Source organism: Hippoglossus stenolepis, chromosome 19, assembly GCF_022539355.2.
Source record: "Hippoglossus stenolepis isolate QCI-W04-F060 chromosome 19, HSTE1.2, whole genome shotgun sequence".
In the NCBI taxonomy this organism is placed as follows: Eukaryota; Metazoa; Chordata; class Actinopteri; order Pleuronectiformes; family Pleuronectidae; genus Hippoglossus; species Hippoglossus stenolepis.
This window is the reverse complement of record NC_061501.1, coordinates 515331-535939: the sequence shown is the minus strand read 5'-3', so window position 1 is coordinate 535939 and position 20609 is coordinate 515331. Positions and strand designations below refer to the sequence as shown.

The 20609-nt window shown below is 38.8% G+C and overlaps 1 long non-coding RNA gene across 1 annotated transcript; it reads right to left on the bottom strand.

Moving 5' to 3' along the window:
• Positions 1-2972: 2972 nt before the first annotated feature.
• On the bottom strand, positions 2973-19557 carry LOC118098658. Its single transcript, XR_004694188.1, has 3 exons — positions 19428-19557; positions 7468-7565; positions 2973-3029 (listed from the first exon to the last, which is right to left on the bottom strand). It is a non-coding gene; the product is annotated as an uncharacterized LOC118098658 (long non-coding RNA).
• Positions 19558-20609: the final 1052 nt, after the last annotated feature.

Sequence of the window (20609 nt, the reverse complement as noted above, 5' to 3'; positions counted from 1 at the left end):
CTTAGTTATTCTGCTATAGGCCTAGAGACTGCCTGGGGAACTCCATCATGTTTTATAATTTTTATTATGACGAGTCCAGTGTTTGTATTTGCTTCATCTCTATGTTTTGAACCAAAGACAAAGGGTTGCAATCCAATTCAGTTTTATTTGTATAGCGCAAAACCATTACTTACATTATTTCAAGGTCTTACACAATTATGGAGAAACCCAACAGTTCCCACAATGAGCAAGCACTTTGGCAGATGTGGAGCGAAAAACTCCCCTTTAACAGGAAAAACCTCAAGGAGAACCAGACTCAACCATCTGCCTCGACTTTTAAGGGAGCAGAGTGAGAGGAGAGAGAGACCAGGAACAGTTGAGTAACCATCATATTTAAGGTCTGTCAGACTGGTTGTTATAATGAAAATAATAAGAGAGATAGATGTAATAATGTTATTAATGATAGCAGCACCAGTTAATAATAATAATAAATCGAATGGAATGATTTGATCTCCATGTGCTCTGGAATTACACCAGTAGCCAGAGCCTGCAGACTCTGTGTGCCAAAGTCTGAGAAGATATGTGGCCGAAGGACTTTCCTGTTGTTGACAAATACAAACAACTGACTGACTACTTAAAAACAGGAAGCACTGAGTCTCTGTCAAATAATATAATTACATCATAATAAAATTGTTAGAAATGATGAATCAGTCAGGTGTGATTTATGCAACAGCAAATTTTTTTTAGTGTGACACATTTTCATAATTTACTTGAACCATACACAACATAACCTGATGTAAGATGATGAAAATTTGTCATCTCATGAGATAGTGCTATATTTACTGTATATTCTTTAAAATGAAAACGATAAGGACAAATCTACACAGAACTCACCCAAAGATACTGATGGTGTCACTTTACCCAAACTAACCTAAACCTAATCAGGAAACCTCCCTCTCTCCCTTGATAATCACCAAAGCAAACAGACAGTTTCCCATCACAATTGTATTGTCTTAATATTTTCTTCATTATAACCAGTCTGACGGAACTTAACTGTGACATTGACACTACTCTTCATGTTCTCCCCTCTCTCTCTCTTTTCTCTCCCCTCTGCTAGGTTTCTCTATAATTTTGTATGGTCTTGACCATACTACTTAAAGTGCCTTGAAACAATAATTTTATGATTTGGCCCTATACAAATATAATAGAAGTTAATTTAATTTGTATTACCTCTTACAACAAGTGTTCATGTATCCAGTAAAATGACACATCTATAAATAATTTTTGATCTGAAATTCTGAGGAAGTTTCCACCACAAGCCAATGTAACTATAACCTACTCAGCATCGACTTCCGTGTCACGTCTCAATCTTTCAATCCTCCAGAATCTTTCGTCATTTGTCAAATTTAGCTGATCCATTCCCATGTGTAATCCTCAACAAAAGGCTGATGTATGTGCCTTCTCCCACTGTGTTCTGTCTGTATTCATACATCCAGCCACAGTTTGTGATACTGTTATTCCTGATGTCTTTTTTGTACCACATTTAATCGCTAGATAGTTTTTCTTAAAGTGGTGAGCATGTAAATCCTGATGGATATCAGATAGTGCAGATGACCAATTTTGTAGCTAGACTTCCATGTGCCATTACATTACCTATATTTTCATATCTTACCCCTTGTATTCCCAAACAGTATTTATTGTGGTGACTCATTGCAAAACAGTCCACTGTTACATGGTTTGTAAAGAAAATGGTATGTTATAAATAAAACCTTAAATTCTCAATTCTGAAAGCCTGTCTGCACACTATTGTTACGACTGTCTCACATGTCCAGCCATATTGAAAGAAGATGCTACTTTAATTGATGGGTTTGTGAATTTGAAATGGATATTAGTGGTTGATTATATGCAACAAGCAGTGACTTGAAGGCAGGTAAGAAAGAGTTATTGGTACTTCTGCTGATATATCTAAAAAGGTCAAATTTGAAGGGGATTATGGATATACCTCCACGCTGGTGACAGCCTGTGGACAGAGGCATGTTTTCATCCGTCCATCCGTCCATCCGTCCAATTCTTGTGGACATATTTCAATAAACCACCATGGGAATATTTTTTCAAATTTAATGCAAAAGTTCACTTGGACTGACAGATAAACAAAAACATACAAAACATTTTTGGTCATTTGAATACAACTTCTCAAGAACACATGCAGTGAATTTCTTCCAATTTGGTACAAACGTTCAGGTGGTCAAAGGTCAAGTTCATGGTAACCTCACGTTCTTGTGAACATGATATAACAAGAACAACCATATGACATTTCATCACCTCTGGCACGGACATTCACTTGGATCTTATGATGACTTGATTAGAATTTGGTGGTCAAAGTACATTATTAATCAAGAAAAATTACAGCAGCCAACAAACAAATGAGGCATGTTCTGTAGAAAACACTATAAAAAGGCATATTAAAAACCATCGAACAAGCCTCTAATCTGCTGCTCTGGGCCTCTACTACCCCATACTACTTAAGTGCCTTGAAACAATAATTTTATGATTTGGCCCTATTCAAATATAATAGAAGTTAATTTAATTTGTATTACCTCTTACAACAAGTGTTCATGTATCCAGTAAAATGACACATCTATGAATAATTTTTGATCTGAAATTCTGAGGAAGTTTCCACCACAAGCCAATGTAACTAAATTACTCAGCATCGACTTCCGTGTCACGTCTCAATCTTTCAATCTCCAGAATTTTGTCATTTAGTGTTTAGTGGAAAATCACTAAATTATAATTCTGCCAATGATGGTCTTTTTGTCATGCCCCTCCCCCAGCAGCCACCACGATCATGATCCACCATCAAGATCGGATGCCACCATAGTCCACAGTCATTGTCCACTGCCGCCATCAGGATCCACCATCAGCTGCCACCTCGATCGTCCACCACCATTATCAGATGCCAACACGATAAAGGTTCCACCATTACGATCACGATCTCTGATTCGCGATCCCCCATCATAATCCACGATGTGGCCACAGCTGCGGCCCTGGATCTGCGGACCATAAGGCAAAGGGACTCTGGGGAAGAAGTCAAGTCAGAAACATGTATTGATGAGATATTAATTTCTTTGATGTGATAAGGAGGGAGAAGAGGAAGGAGAAGCTGGGAAGAGAAGCTCCGTGTGTCATGTGTCCCCCGACCTTCTAGACCTATAGCAGCATAACTAAGTGCAGGTTTAAGACAAGCCTGGGCCGGCTCTAACTATAGGCTTTATCGTAAAGGAAGGTTTGAAGCCTACTCTTAAACGTACAGATGGTGTCTGCCTCCTGAACTGAAAGTGGGAGATGATTCCACAGGAGAGGAGCTTGATAGCTGAAAGCTCTGGCTCCTACTCTACTTTTAGAGACTTTAGGGACGACAAGTAAGCCTGAATTCTGGGAGCGCAGTGCTCTAGTGGGTTGATAAGGTACTAACAGCTCTTTGAGGTATAATGGTGCCATATTATTAAGGGCCTTGAAGGTGAGGAGGAGAATTTAACGACTTACTGCTGGAGCCTGATAATAAAGAATTACAATAATCAAGTCTGGATGTAACAAAGGCGTGGACTAGTTTTTCTGCATCTTTTTGAGAAAGGACATGTCTGATTTTTGAGATGTTACGCATAAGTGAGAATTAAAGGACAAATCCTGATCGAAGATCATGTAGGTTTGTGTGCGCTTGTGTGCTCACAGTCGCTAACAAATGAAATGTGTAGTTAACATAAGCTCTCAGCAGGCTGCAGCATTTGAAAGAACAAAGGGAAAAGACCAAAATATATTTTAGTATATGATATTTAATATATTAATGTTTTCTTATGCTCTGAAGTAATTGGTCAAAACAACAAACCAGATTAGAGAGTTCTGAAAATGATGCAAATAAACAATTTTTTGGCTTTTTCCCATTTGTTTTGCATGAGATCAACACTAATTAGCCACATCCAGCTTCAAAGCCACACATATTCTCCCAGGGCCTTATCTCGACCTCACTGGTTTTATCGTGACTCATGGAAATGTTGCTCCAAACATGAGAATTTCTGATGTGGGGAAAGACTGGAGTGAAATTTACAAATCTGTAATTCAAAGGCAACAAAAGCACAATTGAGGTAAACAACAGCATGAGAGCTTAGTGAGCCTAATCAAAACAAAACTGTCATTTGTCTTAGTGTTGGCACTGAACAATGTCATGATCATTTATCATTAGATGTAAAACTTGAGACATTTCCAGCTCCTCAAGTTAAAACTTCTACTGTGCTGCACATTTAAATAATACAGTTGTTTCCCTCTCTGAACTGTATCAGAAACTTGATACAGTTCAGAGAGGGAAACAACAAATGAACTGGTTTTATTGGCCATCAAGGGGTCCTGACCTAAATCATATTGGAAATATTCTAAGAGACCTGAGGTCTACCATTGCAAAAAAGACATGCAAACTTGAGCTTGATGATCATAGCACTGGAAGAGTGGCAGACACTGCAAGTACACAGGTGCATAATTGTATAATGTCGCTGTTGTGCACATGGTATTGCTTTTTCTGTCGTCCTGTAACACTGACAATCTATTAAGATATGCTTTCATGTGTATTAATTCTGTACATTGAAAGTCACCCACCCACCAATCTAACTATCTACCTACCCAGTCTGTCTCTATTTTATGTAAATGGTAAATGGTCTGTGTTTTCTAGTCTTGATGACTCAAAGCGCTTTACATGTATTCACACACATTCATACAGTGCATCTATGGGCAGCACTTTTTTTATGGGGGGTTCAGTATCTTGCCAAAGGACTCTTGGGCATTCAGATGGGAAAGACTGCGGTCGATCCACCAACCTTTTGGTTAGAGGACGACCGCTCTACCCCCTCAGCCACACCGCCCAACTGGCTCACATATCTCATCTGTTCATCTTATCTATAAACATCACTCAAATTATTTGCATTATAACAACCAGTCTGACGGATATTACATATGAGGGTTACCCAACTGTTCCTGGTATCACCCCCTCTTTTCCACCCACCTCTCCTCACTTCCCCATTTCTTCTTCACTCACCAACCTGTCGTAGCAGATGGCCGCCCATATTGAGACTGGTTCTTCAGAGCAAATGAGTATTTGGAATGCATATCTCTAGCATCAGGTTAATGTAAGAATCATTTTGTTACCTTTGAATAAACCATTAATTGCATAATTTAAAGTACATCAACCGATAATTGTTAATAATATAATATTTGCATTTCTATGGAATCAATCAATCAAATTGTATTTGTATAGCCCATATTCACAAATCACAATTTGTCTCATAGGGCTTTAACAAGGTGTGACATCCTCTGCCCTTAACCCTCAACAAGAGTAAGGAAAAACTACTAAAAACCCTTTTAACAGGGTAAAAAGAAGGTAGAAACCTCAGAGAGAGCCACATGTGAGGGATCCCTCTCCCAGGACGGACAGAAGTGAAATAGATGACACGTGTAAAGGAGAACATCAAGATAAAGGTTTTAGCAGCATTGATAAGGGTAAACATTTTTGATGCATAACTGAAGGTCAGTGAATTGGTGGATTAATGTCATTAATGGTCAAGTGTGTGGAATGAAGCCAAACCCTGTCAACAGACCATAGCACAAAATAAGGAACAGTCCAAAAACAAGCCAGTTCCTTTTTACTTGTCAAACATTTTCCCCATAAATTCCCCCTTGTCTCGTTTCCTGTTTCTATGAAACAACATGCAGTTCAATGAAGTGATTACTTAACATTTAAGACTCACAGAGGGACTAGACTCACAGTGCTAAGCCAGACTAAACATGCCCTGCACGTCTGTCTGTAACGCATATGTAAAAGCTATGAACCTCTCAAACAGATTCTCTTTTTGGAAATTCTTTCTGTATAAATTAATTTAACACTGTTAGAGAATCTGCCTCCTGTCCCTGTCATCTCTCTGTATATTCGCATGACCATGAAAGGAGGTAGCCGCACAATGTTGAAGGGAGGAGGGGCGTTCCCACACTGAAGACTAAGGCCCACAGTTTGAATCAACTGTTGACTCAGTACAGGGCAAAGTTCTGCAATTCACAAAGCCATGCTACATTCATGAGGCTCTTACTACTCTGACTGCTGGATCTGCTCACAGTATTAATCAGAGGCATGAAGTGGGTCATGACCACTGTCAGAGTCATAATAACAGAAAAACTAAAATGGTTGCAAAAATCAAGTAGCAAAAAGTGGCAAGTTCAAGACTTTTGATTCAAATGTTAAAATGATCCCCTGGAGTGAGGCCATATTTCATCAGATATTTGCCACTTTATTATTAAGGGTCTGGCTCGGTGGTGGGGAAACAGTGAAATAGAGAGTCCAGTTGGAGGAGCAGGCTTGCATGTGCACTTGCATGGACTGTATGTGATTAGCCAATGAAGAGTCCTGCCGTATGATGTCACACTGGGTGTCAGCAAAAGCTGAACAAGGTTCAGCGTCATGAGTAGTTGAAAAGAGCTGAGTCCTTTCATGCAGAGCTGAAAGTGCAGATTAAAGCAGCTTTGTTGCGTCCAGCAGGGGGATTCACAGCTTTAGTTTCTGTGTTGCTTGGTGCCAGTCGACAAGTCTGAGAAGAATGCGGCTGTGTTGTACCCTCCAACCTGACGAACACATCTGATCTCCACAGCACAGGCTGATCAGGAGTGGCAATATTCATGAGACTGGCAAAAGAAACAACAGTATTTACACTGTTAAAATACTAGTGGTATTTGTTCTATGAACCAAATATCAAATTTACTTTGAATATGCCGCTGTTTTTATACCACGGACTGTATGTGTTGCTCTTTTGTAACATTGCATATAAATAAGAAATTGTCATTCTCTACATAGAAAATGACAAAAACTTAAAGGCTCAAGACTGGGCATTGTTTAAGTTTATGAACCTACATCTTCAGGTCAGGGGGAGGAAAAAACTCTCTGGAGATTGAGCTTTGAGAGATTGAGTTTTTAATTCTCTTATTCAGGAGTCAGTGATGGTATACCCTCAAAAGTTAGTCAGAACAATCTACTGGACTGGTTTTAATAAGAAACTGTAAGATCAGGAAAGTAGTAGAATTCCACTCTGAATTAGTGATCAGATGACTCATTTCAATTTGCTTAAATAAGAGAGTTTGTGAAATGGCTACAACCTTTCACAGGCTGGGGGAGCTAAATAAGGCATGTGGTATATCACTTTGTTAAACCACTTCTGTGATCCATGGGGCAAGTTGTAGTTGTCTAAACTTTCACTGCAGGACAAAACATGTATCCTCTGGCACAGGTTCTGCTTTTGTTTTTAAATTAAGATAAATAAAATAAATCTTCATCTTCATAACCACCCAACAAATATGACATTTCTGAGACAGTGGTCTTTCAGGTTTGTATATAAAATGTCACATCCTTGGCCAAGCTTGGCCAAAACAATTTCCTCATGAGAAACACCACATGGAAATTACCTCCAGATGAACTTGAGGAGATGAATTTGATGTGTATTCAGTGGAGAACTGCTTTGGCTTGACATCCTCTACTTTGCTTCCTGTTAGGGCAAGTTGGGCTGCAAAAAACAAGGTCAAAATAATTTTGCAGGATTTGAACAAATCAACATAATGTCACATCCAGTAACAGACAAAACAGAGATGATTCTGCGATAGCCTTAAAAAACACCTTGATGTGAGACTAGAGATTGAGATCGGAACGGAGTAGATTTTGTGTTCAGAGCGCCGTCTGGATATTTTCAGTGAAGCACTTAGATGTTTGAGATAGAGACATGAGAATGGCCATGATTTAAATGTCTAAACCTTATTTGCATCTGTTTCCAACCAAAACAGTCACAGAAGTACTCAAATGACCACTGAACACCCCAGATAAGGTTTGTTCTGCTCTCAGCCTCTCTTGCATGTGAACTCATTTAGTAATCAAACAGCTGGAACAACAGACCCTGCTATGCTAACTATGCAAGATTACAGGAAATGCTCAGGGAAAGAGTTAGGGTGCTGTGAAGCTCATAGTATCCCGCTGGCATGTTGCTGACACTTATACACAAATACAAATATTTGTTTTTTGATTCAAATATAAGTTTAGTGATTCTAGTCAGGGGCAGACTGTGGACAAAAGGTCCTGAATGCTAATGGACATGAAGAAGCACTGAGCACTCTGTCTTTCTGCCCCCTTGTATTTATTAATTATATTAATATCATATTATATAATAATAACAGGTGACAAGGCCTTACATCTATTACAAGTATCAGCTCATCCATATACAGATCAGAAAATACTGTGACTTGATGCTGTGTCCAAAAACTTCTTCTGAATTTAAGAAGTCATCACTATAAATTAAAATGTATAGTGTCTCTCTCTATATATACTATAATGATCTTTATATATGATTTTTCTGTATATTGTGCTTTATATATACTGTATTTTTTTCATTTACCAATCACGGTACACGTTTTAAAGAGACATTAGAGTAGTAAGTGTCTATACTGTGTTTGCTCGATAGTAAAGAGATCAAGAGGAGTATGATTCATCATTCATGATGATGACACATCATCGCAGAGCTCTTCTTTTTATTTCTGTGTATCTCAGACCTGCTATTAATAGAGTGGACAGTGTTTTCTGTGTTCCAGAGAGACTCTCAGCGGGACTGACCTCACTGTCCTCTGCAGTCCTGGAGAAGCCAGAGATAACAAACACATAACTTTATTTAAACTTGGACAGCATTTTTTGTATCCCACATGAGTAGGCTGAGGCAGACATGGAGAGGGAGTTCTTAGTCTGAATGATGGATTTCATTTCAACATTACATTTCTATTGCTGTCTTAATTTCTGTGTTATTTGTTGTTTTTATTTTTAAAATTTGCAAATTTTCTATGTTTTCCAGCGAGTACACAAATAGGACAGGACAGTAACACATGTGCTAACTGAGCTGAGGCATGACTGGCTATAATTGCAGTCAACATCTTATTTATGTAATACTGAACACCCTATGTTACGTTTCCTCAGTGATGGACTCTAATGACTGTGTCTGTGACACTGTATCTGAGTGTTTGGAATATGAATATAATCGTATACAATGAAATAATGACAACCTCAACAAAAAATGATTAACACTACCACACAAACACTGTTGCTTAATACTTCTAAGGGGGTAGTGTCTTTTTCAGACGTGCCGGCCTCCATCTCTGAGCATAGGGGACCAAACTAATGTTACACACTGCCAGAATCCCAGGCAAAAACATATGTCAAGTTGTCACAATAACACACACACAAATAACATGACTGCCACTGTCATCACGAACTGTGGTTGCAGTTACACTCGTAGATTTGACCCCATAATCTAATGAATCTGAAAGAATAACATCAACGACAATAAGCACTATTTTATTACAGTTCTATAAAATCCAGAGAATGACAAGAAAAGAGTGAATTACGCCTGGGAAGAGGTCACAGGAAAAGGCCCCACATGAGTGAGTGATTAGATTGCCCATAGGATTGTTTTAATGAGCTCCATGTAGGCCCAGAGTGAACAACAAGCAGGGTCATGTGAACAATCATCCACAGGCTTTTGCATCTATATACAACAAGTGGGTTAATAAATGGACCGGTGAGGCTCTTATGGGTACAAACCATTTAAGTTAAATATGGACTAATCCTCTGGGTCCATTCAGAATTTCATGTGTTTCATGTGTTTAAAGCAGAATTTACAAGAAGTCATAGAGCTTACAATCTGCTACTGCACGTCAATGTCTAGGAATTTAAAGAAACCACATCACTTAGTTCCACTTCCCACATGACGCAAGAGCTGGAGTAGTGGGATTACTTTTACAGATACATTGGATTTTACAGTGCTGGTGGTTTGTGCACACAGGGCAAAGACGACAAAAACACTTACACGTGGTAATTGAAGAGGCAGTTCATGTTTATTTGCACAACTTGCTGGCTTCAGCAACAATCCAGTCTGAATCCGAAGATGACAAGAAACACATGAAGTTGATTAAATATTTCTGAAAGCCATACAGAGGGTGAATCTTTGACCTGCCCCCAGAAAATAAAAGACTTCTAAATGTTTGTGATCTAACAAGCCAGCCGTTTTTACAGATCAGTATCAGGTTATTTTTGGAGAAACACTGCCGGTGAGCCCTCTGCTAATTTTCACACAAACCAAACTTTTTCTTAGTCACCTCCGCTGTGTCATGAGTTCACACTGGGTCCAAGCAGAAGGGGTTCGGTTTCAGAGCAACTCACGACGTTCCCAACATCAATGTTCAATAACAAGCTCCAACAGATGCTAGGACAAATATGGCACACCCACTACAAACACTTACAGGTGACATATCTGTCTGCACAGTTAGTCACACATCACAGTACAGAACTCCCTGATGTGTGCTGTGATATGGTCACAGACAGTATGGGGGCAGACAAACCTAAAGTTCACAGTCTGGAAAATGTTTATTTTTTTCCGTCTCAATAAACTAAGAAGGAGCATGAGCGTACCCTTTACCTACATGTCAAGAAGCTATGAATCATTTAACCAGGTCAAAGTTCAAATCTAATCTGTATCCATGAGAATGCACATTTAGGATTAGTGTTTCATAATAACAAGACAAAACCTGTGACACAGATTTTGTGAACTGATGAGTGATTCATGTTCTGTGGGTCGCAGCCAGCTCCCACTGGTATGTGTTACGTGTTTTGCCAGATGCTAATAACCTTGTTACTTCCCACCTTGATGACTGTGCTGGCCTCAATCAAGGAGGCATTATAATCACTGTGCAATGCTTGATGATGAAGCAAGGTAATAAACACATATATCATTGAATTTTTGCTTCTTTGTATCGATATTTCTAATATTACCGCATGTGTCTAGTAAAAGCTTTCAGAATGTATGCATATTTACTCTTGAAATGTTGCCAATAAGTCCTCATTGTAAAAAATGGGGGAAGCACAACAGCACATAGCACAACACTATATGCTGCTTGCAATTGCTCTTAAGAAATGCAGTGATATATTTTAACGCTGAAATCAGTGTGGGAAAGATAAACCTGTATTCTAATATGACAGCACCATGGTTACGATCTGGTTAGATTTAATCAGATAAAATATCTTGGCAGGAGTTAAGGAAAACTTGATGGATGTTCACAGTGGACATGGGTCATAATTCTACTGTTCATGTTGACCTGCCACACTTAAGATGTCACAATGGTTACAATGTCACAATTGGTGACAACAATGTTAGAAATGAGGAAATGTAAAAAAAAAAGCTGAATGAAACTTGTTATTATAAACAGGCATCACCATTATTTATGTTCTTTCTTTTTGCTATGTCACTTGCTATGGGATGCTTCTATTTATGTTAATAAATGGTAAATGGTTTTGTATTTATATAGCGCTTTTCTAGTCTTGATGGCCACTCAAAGCTCTTCACAGTACAGTTTTACATTCACACACACATTCATACAGTGCATCTATTAGCAGCACTTTGTTGTTCTATGAGGGGCAATTCAGGGTTCAGCATCTTGCCCAAGGACACTTCGGCATGCAGATTGGGAAGACGGGGGATCGAACTGCCGACCTTCAGGTTGGAGGACGACCGCTCTACCCCTCAGCCACAGCCGCCTCATTTATAGTCCGTTCTTTTGCTTCATCCTCTTACTGTTTGTTACTGAAACAGGATTTATCAGCTGAGGCCATCTAAGCTCAGACTGGCATGCCCTTCATCCCACCATAAAGGAACAGTGTGTTCTCACTTCAAGCTCCTTCTGAATTCCCGCACATGCCTGACATCTATCCCATATGCCTCAACAAGAACCAGAGTGTGCGGGTGCCCCTGTGGTGCAGTCATGCACACAGACTAATCTGAATCTTTATCTGATACCATTCATGCTTTCATCCCTGGTTTTGGAAATAATGTGCACACAGTCATGTTCCAACAGGTGAACACCAACACACTAAACAACCCTCCTCTACATTCCTGGGCAAGCTGAGGCGTCATGCCCCAACCCAGTCTATGAAAGTGGAAATTCACTGCCTACACAGTTGACTTCACGCTGCAGTATGTTGCAGTAAACCATGTGTCAAACCGAGCTTGTGTTTTTTTAGATTTATTCCAAACACCTGAGTTTTCCTGACCATAAGGACAAATAACGTGCCAGCCTTTGGCCTCAGCACAGAACATCCAGTACATGAACAAAGTAGTCTCCCTCTAGAAATGACTCTTCCAGTAATTTGTTGCCGTTCATAAGTACAATCATTGGCCGAAACAGGATGGTTCCCAAGTACTTTTTTATATTACAGGAAAGGCTGTCTGTGTAAAACTCATTAGTGCCACTGAATTATTGCCACTCTACCCACAGCACACATACAGTATGATGAATAGTAGAAAACAACTATTATGCAAACACTAACGGAAAACTTTGATTGACACAATGTTGCAATAACATCAACAGGCTTGTCTCTTTCACGGCATGTTTGGTGGATATTAATACCAAATACAATCACATGCAAATTGGATATTGTAAAAAAAAACAACAATACTCACTTTTCATTTTGAGTCATGTGATAAAATGTAAACTTCATGCCTGTAATGCATTCTTAGATAGTCAACTACTTAAACTTGTAAACTTATCTTTAACCAATTTGGTAAAAAATAAAAAACTCTCACTGAGATTTACCAGTTAGCTGTAATTTTTGCTTTTAAACTTTAGTAACTAGCTCCACATGAAGCTAGTAAGTTGACCCAAACTACTTAAAGATTATAAAGTTCCAAAATTACAAAATAAGCATGGGAGAGCTAATATGTCTCATGAATATAGCTGCATTGAGTCGATGTGGTAAGGGAGGTGGCCAACCATCCACTCTGACATAATTCTCTGCCTTTGCTCCTGATAGAGGAGAAAATATTCACACTATTGTGAATCATCAGTACAGGCAAACAGAAACATGTAAAAAAGAAAAATTGTAATTTGGTCAAAATCAGCAATATTGTCTCCAACGATGTTCTCTGTTCTTTTCTACAATATGACCAAGATGAATGGGAGAGAATCTGTCAAGCTTTGACAAAGTTACTTTCTTCCTGGCTGTGTTAATGTGCATACGGGACGTTGGAGCGATAAACACCTCAAAACCCAGCCTCACTCGGACACTGAGCTTATGAAAACAGCTGGCTGTACTCTCTAAAATCTTGAATATGTTGAAATGCTCTGGTGCTGTCGTCAATCTAAGCTTCTCCACAGGTATTTCTGTAAGTTCAATACATTCAAGTTTACACTGTGTATTGTATCCAGGAAATAACCATATGCTTGAATTCCGAAGTCTGACGTGAGGAAAATCTGTTGCCTTCTGTAGTCTTTTATCTGCGATCACCTAACTTCCCAACATGTCGGGTCCCAGAGTCACTCAGTACTGTGAGAGGAAAGTTTAGCTTGCTATAAGGTAAGGCAGTATGACTGACTACTGACTAACACGCTTCCGCTGGATGTGTTTGTTGCTGAGACAGTTTACTTATACAAACCCGTACAAGTCAGCTTCTGGTACAAGCTTTCATAAATACTGACTGCAGCCGGTAGATTGGAGAATACCAGTGAGACAGTGAGGGAGCTCCAAGGCTCACCAGATTCACTCACCTACCAGAGTGATGGTATTCTTGACTCCAGTAGAATTAAGAGTAACACAGCATTTAGTGCCTTTTATGTTAAGAATTGTTTTGCATTATGATTAAAACAATTTATTATTTATTATTTTTACTACTGTCACAGTTTTGATTATTCACTGTAAATGTATGCACATAGTATCACCCCAACTGTCATAGTTACCTGCACTCTTGTTGCCCATGTGGAGGAAAAAACAATATGTGCCCAGAAATGTCCACACCCTGTTTAAACACTCAAACCTCTGTGAGGCTTTATCAAAGAATGTGTTTTATGAAGAAATAATATGCATTATAACCGTTTATGAAGCATTTTTTAAAATTAATCTTGATGTCATTATAATATATTATAAACACATCATGAGGTTTTTGTGACACTGACAGAGGAATTCTCTCAACGACGTGTTCATCACAGAGGTTGCAGTTAGTGATGGTCAAATATTAGAAACACCCTTTCACTGGACAATATTGAACTACACCAACCAAAGTGGTAACATACTGTTTATATACTGTTATACATGTATGTGATTATTTACATTTATTAGTAGTCATATAAACCTGGCACAAATTAAAAATGAGGAAAGAACAACACAAAGAGAGATACAGCTGGTAAAATAAGTATTGAACACGTCACCATTTTTCTCAGTAAATATATTTGTAAAGGTGCTATTGACATGACATTTTCAACAGATGTCGGTAACAACCCAAGTAATCCATACATACAAAGAAACCCAAACAAATAAGTTCAGATATTAAGTTATGTGTAATAAAATGGAATGACACAGGGAAAAAGTATTGAACACGCTTACTGAAATTTATTTAATACTTCATACAAAAGCCTTTGTTGGTGATGACAGCTTCAAGACGCCTCCTGTATGGAGAAACTAGTCGCATGCATTGCTCAGGTGTGATTTTGGCCCATTCTTCCACACAAACAGTCTTCAAATCTTGAAGGTTCCGTGGGCCTCTTCTATGAACTCTGATCTTTAGTTCTTTCCATAGATTTTCTATTGGATTCAAGTCAGGTGATTGGCTGGACCATTCTAGCAGCGTTATTTTCTTTCTCTGAAACCAATTGAGAGTTTCCTTGGCTGAGTGTTTGGGATCATTGTCTTGCTGAAATGTCCACCCTCTTTTCATCTTCATCATCCTGGTAGATGGCAGCAGATTTTTATCAAGAATGTCTCGGTACATTTTTCCATCCATCCTTCCTTCAATTATATGAAGTTTGCCAGTGCCGTATGCTGAAACCCAGCCCCACACCATGATGTTCCCACCTCCACACTTCACTGTTGGTATGGTGTGCAGTGGGGTGGTGTGCAGTGCCATTTGACCTCCAAACATGGTGTGTATTATGGCATCCAAAGAGTTCAATTTTGGTCTCATCTGACCAGACTATATTCTCCCAGTATTTCACAGGCTTGTCTAAATGCTGTGCAGCAAACTTTAAACGAGCTTCAACGTGCTTTTTCTTCAGCAATGGAGTCTTGCATGGCGAGCGTGCATACAGGCCACGTCGGTTGAGTGCATTACTTATTGTTTTCTTTGAAACAATTGTACCTGCTAATTCCAGGTCTTTCTGAAGCTCTCCACAAGTGGCCCTTGGCTCTTGGACAACTCTTCTGATAATTCTTTTCACTCCTCTGTCAGAAATCTTACGTGGAGCACCTGGTCGTGGCCGGTTTATAGTGAAATGATGTTCTTTCCACTTCTGGATTATGGCCCCAACAGTGCTCACTGGAACATTCAGAAGTTTAAAATCCCTCTGTAACCAATGCTATCAGTATGTTTCGCAACAATAAGGTTGCGAAGGTCTTGAGAGAGCTCTTTGCTTTTACCCATCATGAGATGTTTCTTGTGTGACACCTTGGTAATGAGACACCTTTTTATAGGCCATCAGTTGGGACTAAACCAGAGATAGATTTCAGCTGGTGTCTTGGCTTTCCATGCCTTTTTGCACCTCCCTTTCTTCATGTGTTCAATACTTTTTCCCTGTGTCATTCCATTTTATTACGCATAACTTCATTTCTGAACTTGTTTGTTTGGTTTTCTTTGTATGTATGGATTACTTGGGTTGTTACCATCTGGTGAAAATGTCATGTCAATAGCACCTTTCGAAATATATTTACTGAGAAAAATGGTGACGTGTTCAATACTTATTTTACCAGCTGTATACTGAACGAGCTGACACTGCGACACTGCTCTCAGAATGCTGGTCAAATGTATAAAAAAAAAACAGCCCTGTTTTAAAAAGAAGGGCTTGACTAACTCCCACAAATTTATTCAAGTGTGGGAGATGGCTGACTCCCTTACACTCCCCCCTCAATTTTTCATCTACGTGCAGAGAATCAAACACTTCAGCACTTCCAGCTTCACTGGAACTGGGCTGGGGTTTGTTTTTAGCATTGCTGTCTGAAGCCACTTCCTCTGTCAGAGACGGAGCGTCGTGCTCACTGCTGCACCACCAGACCTCCCTGTGCTCTGTGGAAGTTAATGGATGATAAGTGGACCAGAGAGATGTGTTATTGGTTCAGATTTTGTCGGTATTGGGCCACATCATATTACCATGTACACCATCCTTCATTTAAAAAAAAGATTATTGCAAGACAAAAGACATTTAAATACATTTAAAGACAGTACAGGGAAGACAAGAAGATTTACATAAACAGTTGTCGAAAGATAGGAGATAGAAGAGAGGAAATGATCAAATAGAAAAAAAAGAAAAGAAAAAGGGGCTAACACAGATATACGGGTCAATGACGTATAAGGATTTTCAACAGGCCAATTTTAAAATACAAAAAAATATATATCTATTATAATTATTCAAACATTAATTCCTAATGTTTGAATAATTATAATAGATATATTCTTTTTTTGTACACATAAAATTATATAAAAATATCCCCTTATTAAATGTAGTTAACAGACTTATTTTTCCGGTAAAGTGCATAAAATTGATAAAGATGTTTAAAAAATACCATTCATTTAAGCATACTGTATCAGTGATTAATATTTCAGCCACAGAAATTGTATATTTTACTTTAAATTGAATACAGGTCTTGGTATTATTGGTCGCACCACATGATGAGTGGTCGCTCCAAATGATATGAAAACCTCCTATCGTTTAAAAAGATCAATAAACAATAAATTCCATACAAGAATTTGACTTAAACCAGATTTTATTAAAATTTCATAGAATTTTCATGAACACAAACATTTCCTAAACATTTTTTTTAATAAAAATCTCATCAAGAACATTTAAGTGCAGCACACATTGTTGTGAACAAACATTTCATTAAACTGGCTGCTCCTGTGCTACATCTACATCAACCAGAACTGGTTTGCCATATTTGTACTTTCTCTGTCAGCTCTGGATGCAGCCCTCCAGTTCTCTCTCTGATTCTTTTTCTCTCTCTCTGTCAACTCACTTGACTTGGCATATGGAATCTCTCCCTGCTGTTTATTTCTCTCGTAGCTGAAAAAGATATGTAATGTCATGCCATAAATCAATAAGTTATTTTGGACTAATGATAGATGAACATTTGAATGCAAATATGCATTTCGTCCAGTAATGAAAAACACATAAGAGCAATATGTACTTCATGTTGCTTTATTTGTAGTTTTCATTTTTAAATTTTTTAAACATTCCTTTCTCTTCTCTGAGCAAGGTTCTCCGCTCTTGCTACAGGGTCAGAATTAACTGCATATGGCGAGCGGTTTTTATTTTGCTTGGAAGTGGCATCTGGTAAAATAAATTTAAACAGTTATAAATAAATAAACACATTAATAAATAATAAATTACTAATAAATTCATAATAACCGAGATAAAATGACATGTTACATTTTTGGGGGTGGTAATTATTCATGATATTGTACAAAAATTAAACATAAACCGTTGTTTCTGAAATATTAGAAAGAAATACTCTAATTGCATAGAAATATTTTCCAAATAATACTAAAATAAAGTACTTTATGTATATAAATCATTAATTGAATTTTAAAAAGCCCCAAAACTCCCAATCTAGGACATATATCTATCATGTAAAACACTCTGCAATGGTCGCACCACATTTGGTCGCACCACATGATATTTTTCTAGTTCAGTCAAAATTCACAGCCACAGAATTGGCCACCTAAAGAAAACAAACTAGGTCAGCACAAAAGGTCACTATGAAATTTATAATCAAAATATATATTTTTTAGAAATAACTTAGAATTCATAGTTTTTTTGAGGTCATACCACATGACCAACTACATACCAGCTGTGAAAAAGGTTATTTTTTTCCAAATTTGAGAGAGAGTTACAAACCTGTTGCTGCTTCCATGGGTCCTTGGCAAAATGGTTTATGATGCAACTTCCTGTTTTTGAATGGATTTCAACATCAAAGTCCCAAATTGGTCCTTTCTTGATGGTGACACCACATGATATTTCATAAAATGGACATCATCGGACAAAGTTTGTTTGTATACTATGATGGAAATATAAATGCAAATGCTTTGCAATTTTGTACAGGATTACAAAACACTTTGGAAATCATGCCAAATATGACAGAAAATAAATTTGAATAGATTTTGAGTAATTTCAAAGAAGTTTTCACAACAGCAGTCATGGCCGGACGGTCGCACCACATGATATTTTGACACTTTAAAAAACAGAAACATTTTTTTTTAACAGAAGAAAATGCAGTCGGACAGAAAATATAGGCGTCACGTCAATGACCCATACACAGCAGTAATGATGAGGTCAGTGGGAGGACTGGTTAGATGTCCGCCCTGGCCAGCAGGAGGTTGGGATCGGGGCACCTTACGGGAGCTCCATAATGGGTCAACCGGGTGAGTTGTCATCCCTCATGATAAAGGTTGTCGCTCACATCTCCAGCCCCTTCATGGTTTGGCCAGATTTTGTGATTATGGATGGTCACCTGAAATTCAGTTCTGTAACACACATTTCAAAACCACAGCCCTTTATGCGCTCTATCTAGTTGCTCTTGCTTGTCCCACAAGGGGCAGTATGGAAACAAACCTTGGTGTTGCGTGATAATGTGGATAAGGCAGAAATAATTGATAAGAGCTGCTCCAAAACATGGCTGTAACCACCACTGAGGTCATAGCTAGAAGTGGAGACCTAGATCTTATTTCAGAGGTGTATATAATAAACATAATCAAATAAATGCCCAAAGTAACTCTACTTGCTTGCCCTGTGTCTGCTGGGATGGACTCCAGCCCCTCTCCAACCCTTAAAGGGCCCATATTGTGTAAAATACATGTGCTGGGCTTTTATATCCGTAATGACTTGAAGGGGGTCAGTAGAGACCCTCAAAGTATGAAAACAGTCACTCTGCGGACATTTTCACTGAGTCCATTCTAAGAAATATGTTATCGAAACATCTCGTTTCGTACTTCCTCCCCCGTATGAGTCATTCGGGATCGCACTCGTCTCTCAGCCCCAACCAGCCGGTACCAGTCCAGCCTCCGAACCCACCACCCCCGCTCCCCACCCCCCTCCACACCGAACGCGACACCAAGCAGACATGTTGCTGAGCTAGCAGCTCGTTAGCTACCACAGGCTAACCACAACAAACAACACTGAAGAAACACTGCAGCGTGGAGGGATGCACCGAAGAGAATGTGTCTGTGCACCATACAATACGGAGTAACGTAGACGATACTCCGTATTGTAACTCCGTTGTGAAACTCTGTAGTGACACTCGGGACGTTACTCCTACATCGTCCTGCTAAAACTTGAATAAACATGAGGTCAGTGTAACTCACCGTTCAGAAACATCCTGTTGTAACGGACTGTAAATATTTGGCTGGTCTTCTATAGCGGTATCCAAACACACCAACGGGACTTTCAGCTGTGTTTACCAGAGTGAATGCGCCAGAATGAGACCGGTGATAGGCCTGGTAGCGTGCCACTCAAAGTGCAGTCAGCCAATCAGAGGAGGGGCTCAAGAGGCAGGCAAAAACATCCTGTTCTGTCTGCAGCTCCAGAGAGAGGCAGAGGAGAGGACATGGAAATACACATTGCAGCAGTTTTTATTATCTTTAAACCACTGATATATCATCTTAGGGGGACCAATACCCCAAATTAAATCCCAGAAAGGTGTAAAATATGGGCCCTTTCAAAGAATAAGGTTTGATAATGGATGGAACTCAATGCCAAGAAACTTTAAACTGATGCTTGCTTTTCATGTGTGAAAAAAGAAACATGATCTTGTTGTAAAACAAACAAGTTAAAAGAATTGTACTCAACACTGTGGTTCTTTTACCAAGTCAACAGAGCATACAGGAGGCCAATCCACTAAATCTTTTATGTGACATTATTTTTTGTTTTTAAGAGTTAAAACTTATAATGGTTGTTTAACTTGTTTATTAGATGAAGTTAGCCGAATATTTGTATGACCAGTTCCTGTTTATCCACTATAGGAGTGGGTTTGGGTGTGCGAGTGCCTCCCTTTTCTGCCCGCAAACTGTCAGAATTAAGATCTATTTTCACGAAAATAACTCAACTTCAAGCAAAGTTAACTCCAATTTTGAAGGTAGCAGGTAATACCTGCTGTGTGAAATAACATCATTTTTGTGCTTGGGACTTTTGACAAAAAATGTAATCAATGCCTTCTCCAGACATTAAGCTCCATTTCTGGAACTAGATATTTCTGAAACCCTGCTGCAAAGTACTAATTATCAATAGTTTTAAGTGATGTTTAACCTGGCCATGCATTCTTAAAAAACTGAGTTTTGTAAGCCACATTCATTCCTGGTCTTGAAAATAGCTTGGCTGATGTCATGTCTGGGTTTTGATTTCAGGAGTTCAAAACCATATGTCTCCGTTCAGCCATCTGACTCTTAGTTAAGCATATCTGAGCCCCGAAACCCTTTCACTCCACTGCCAGTTATTTGAGACTAGATCAAGATAAAAGCACAATAAAAGATTATGAGTCAGCCTGCTGC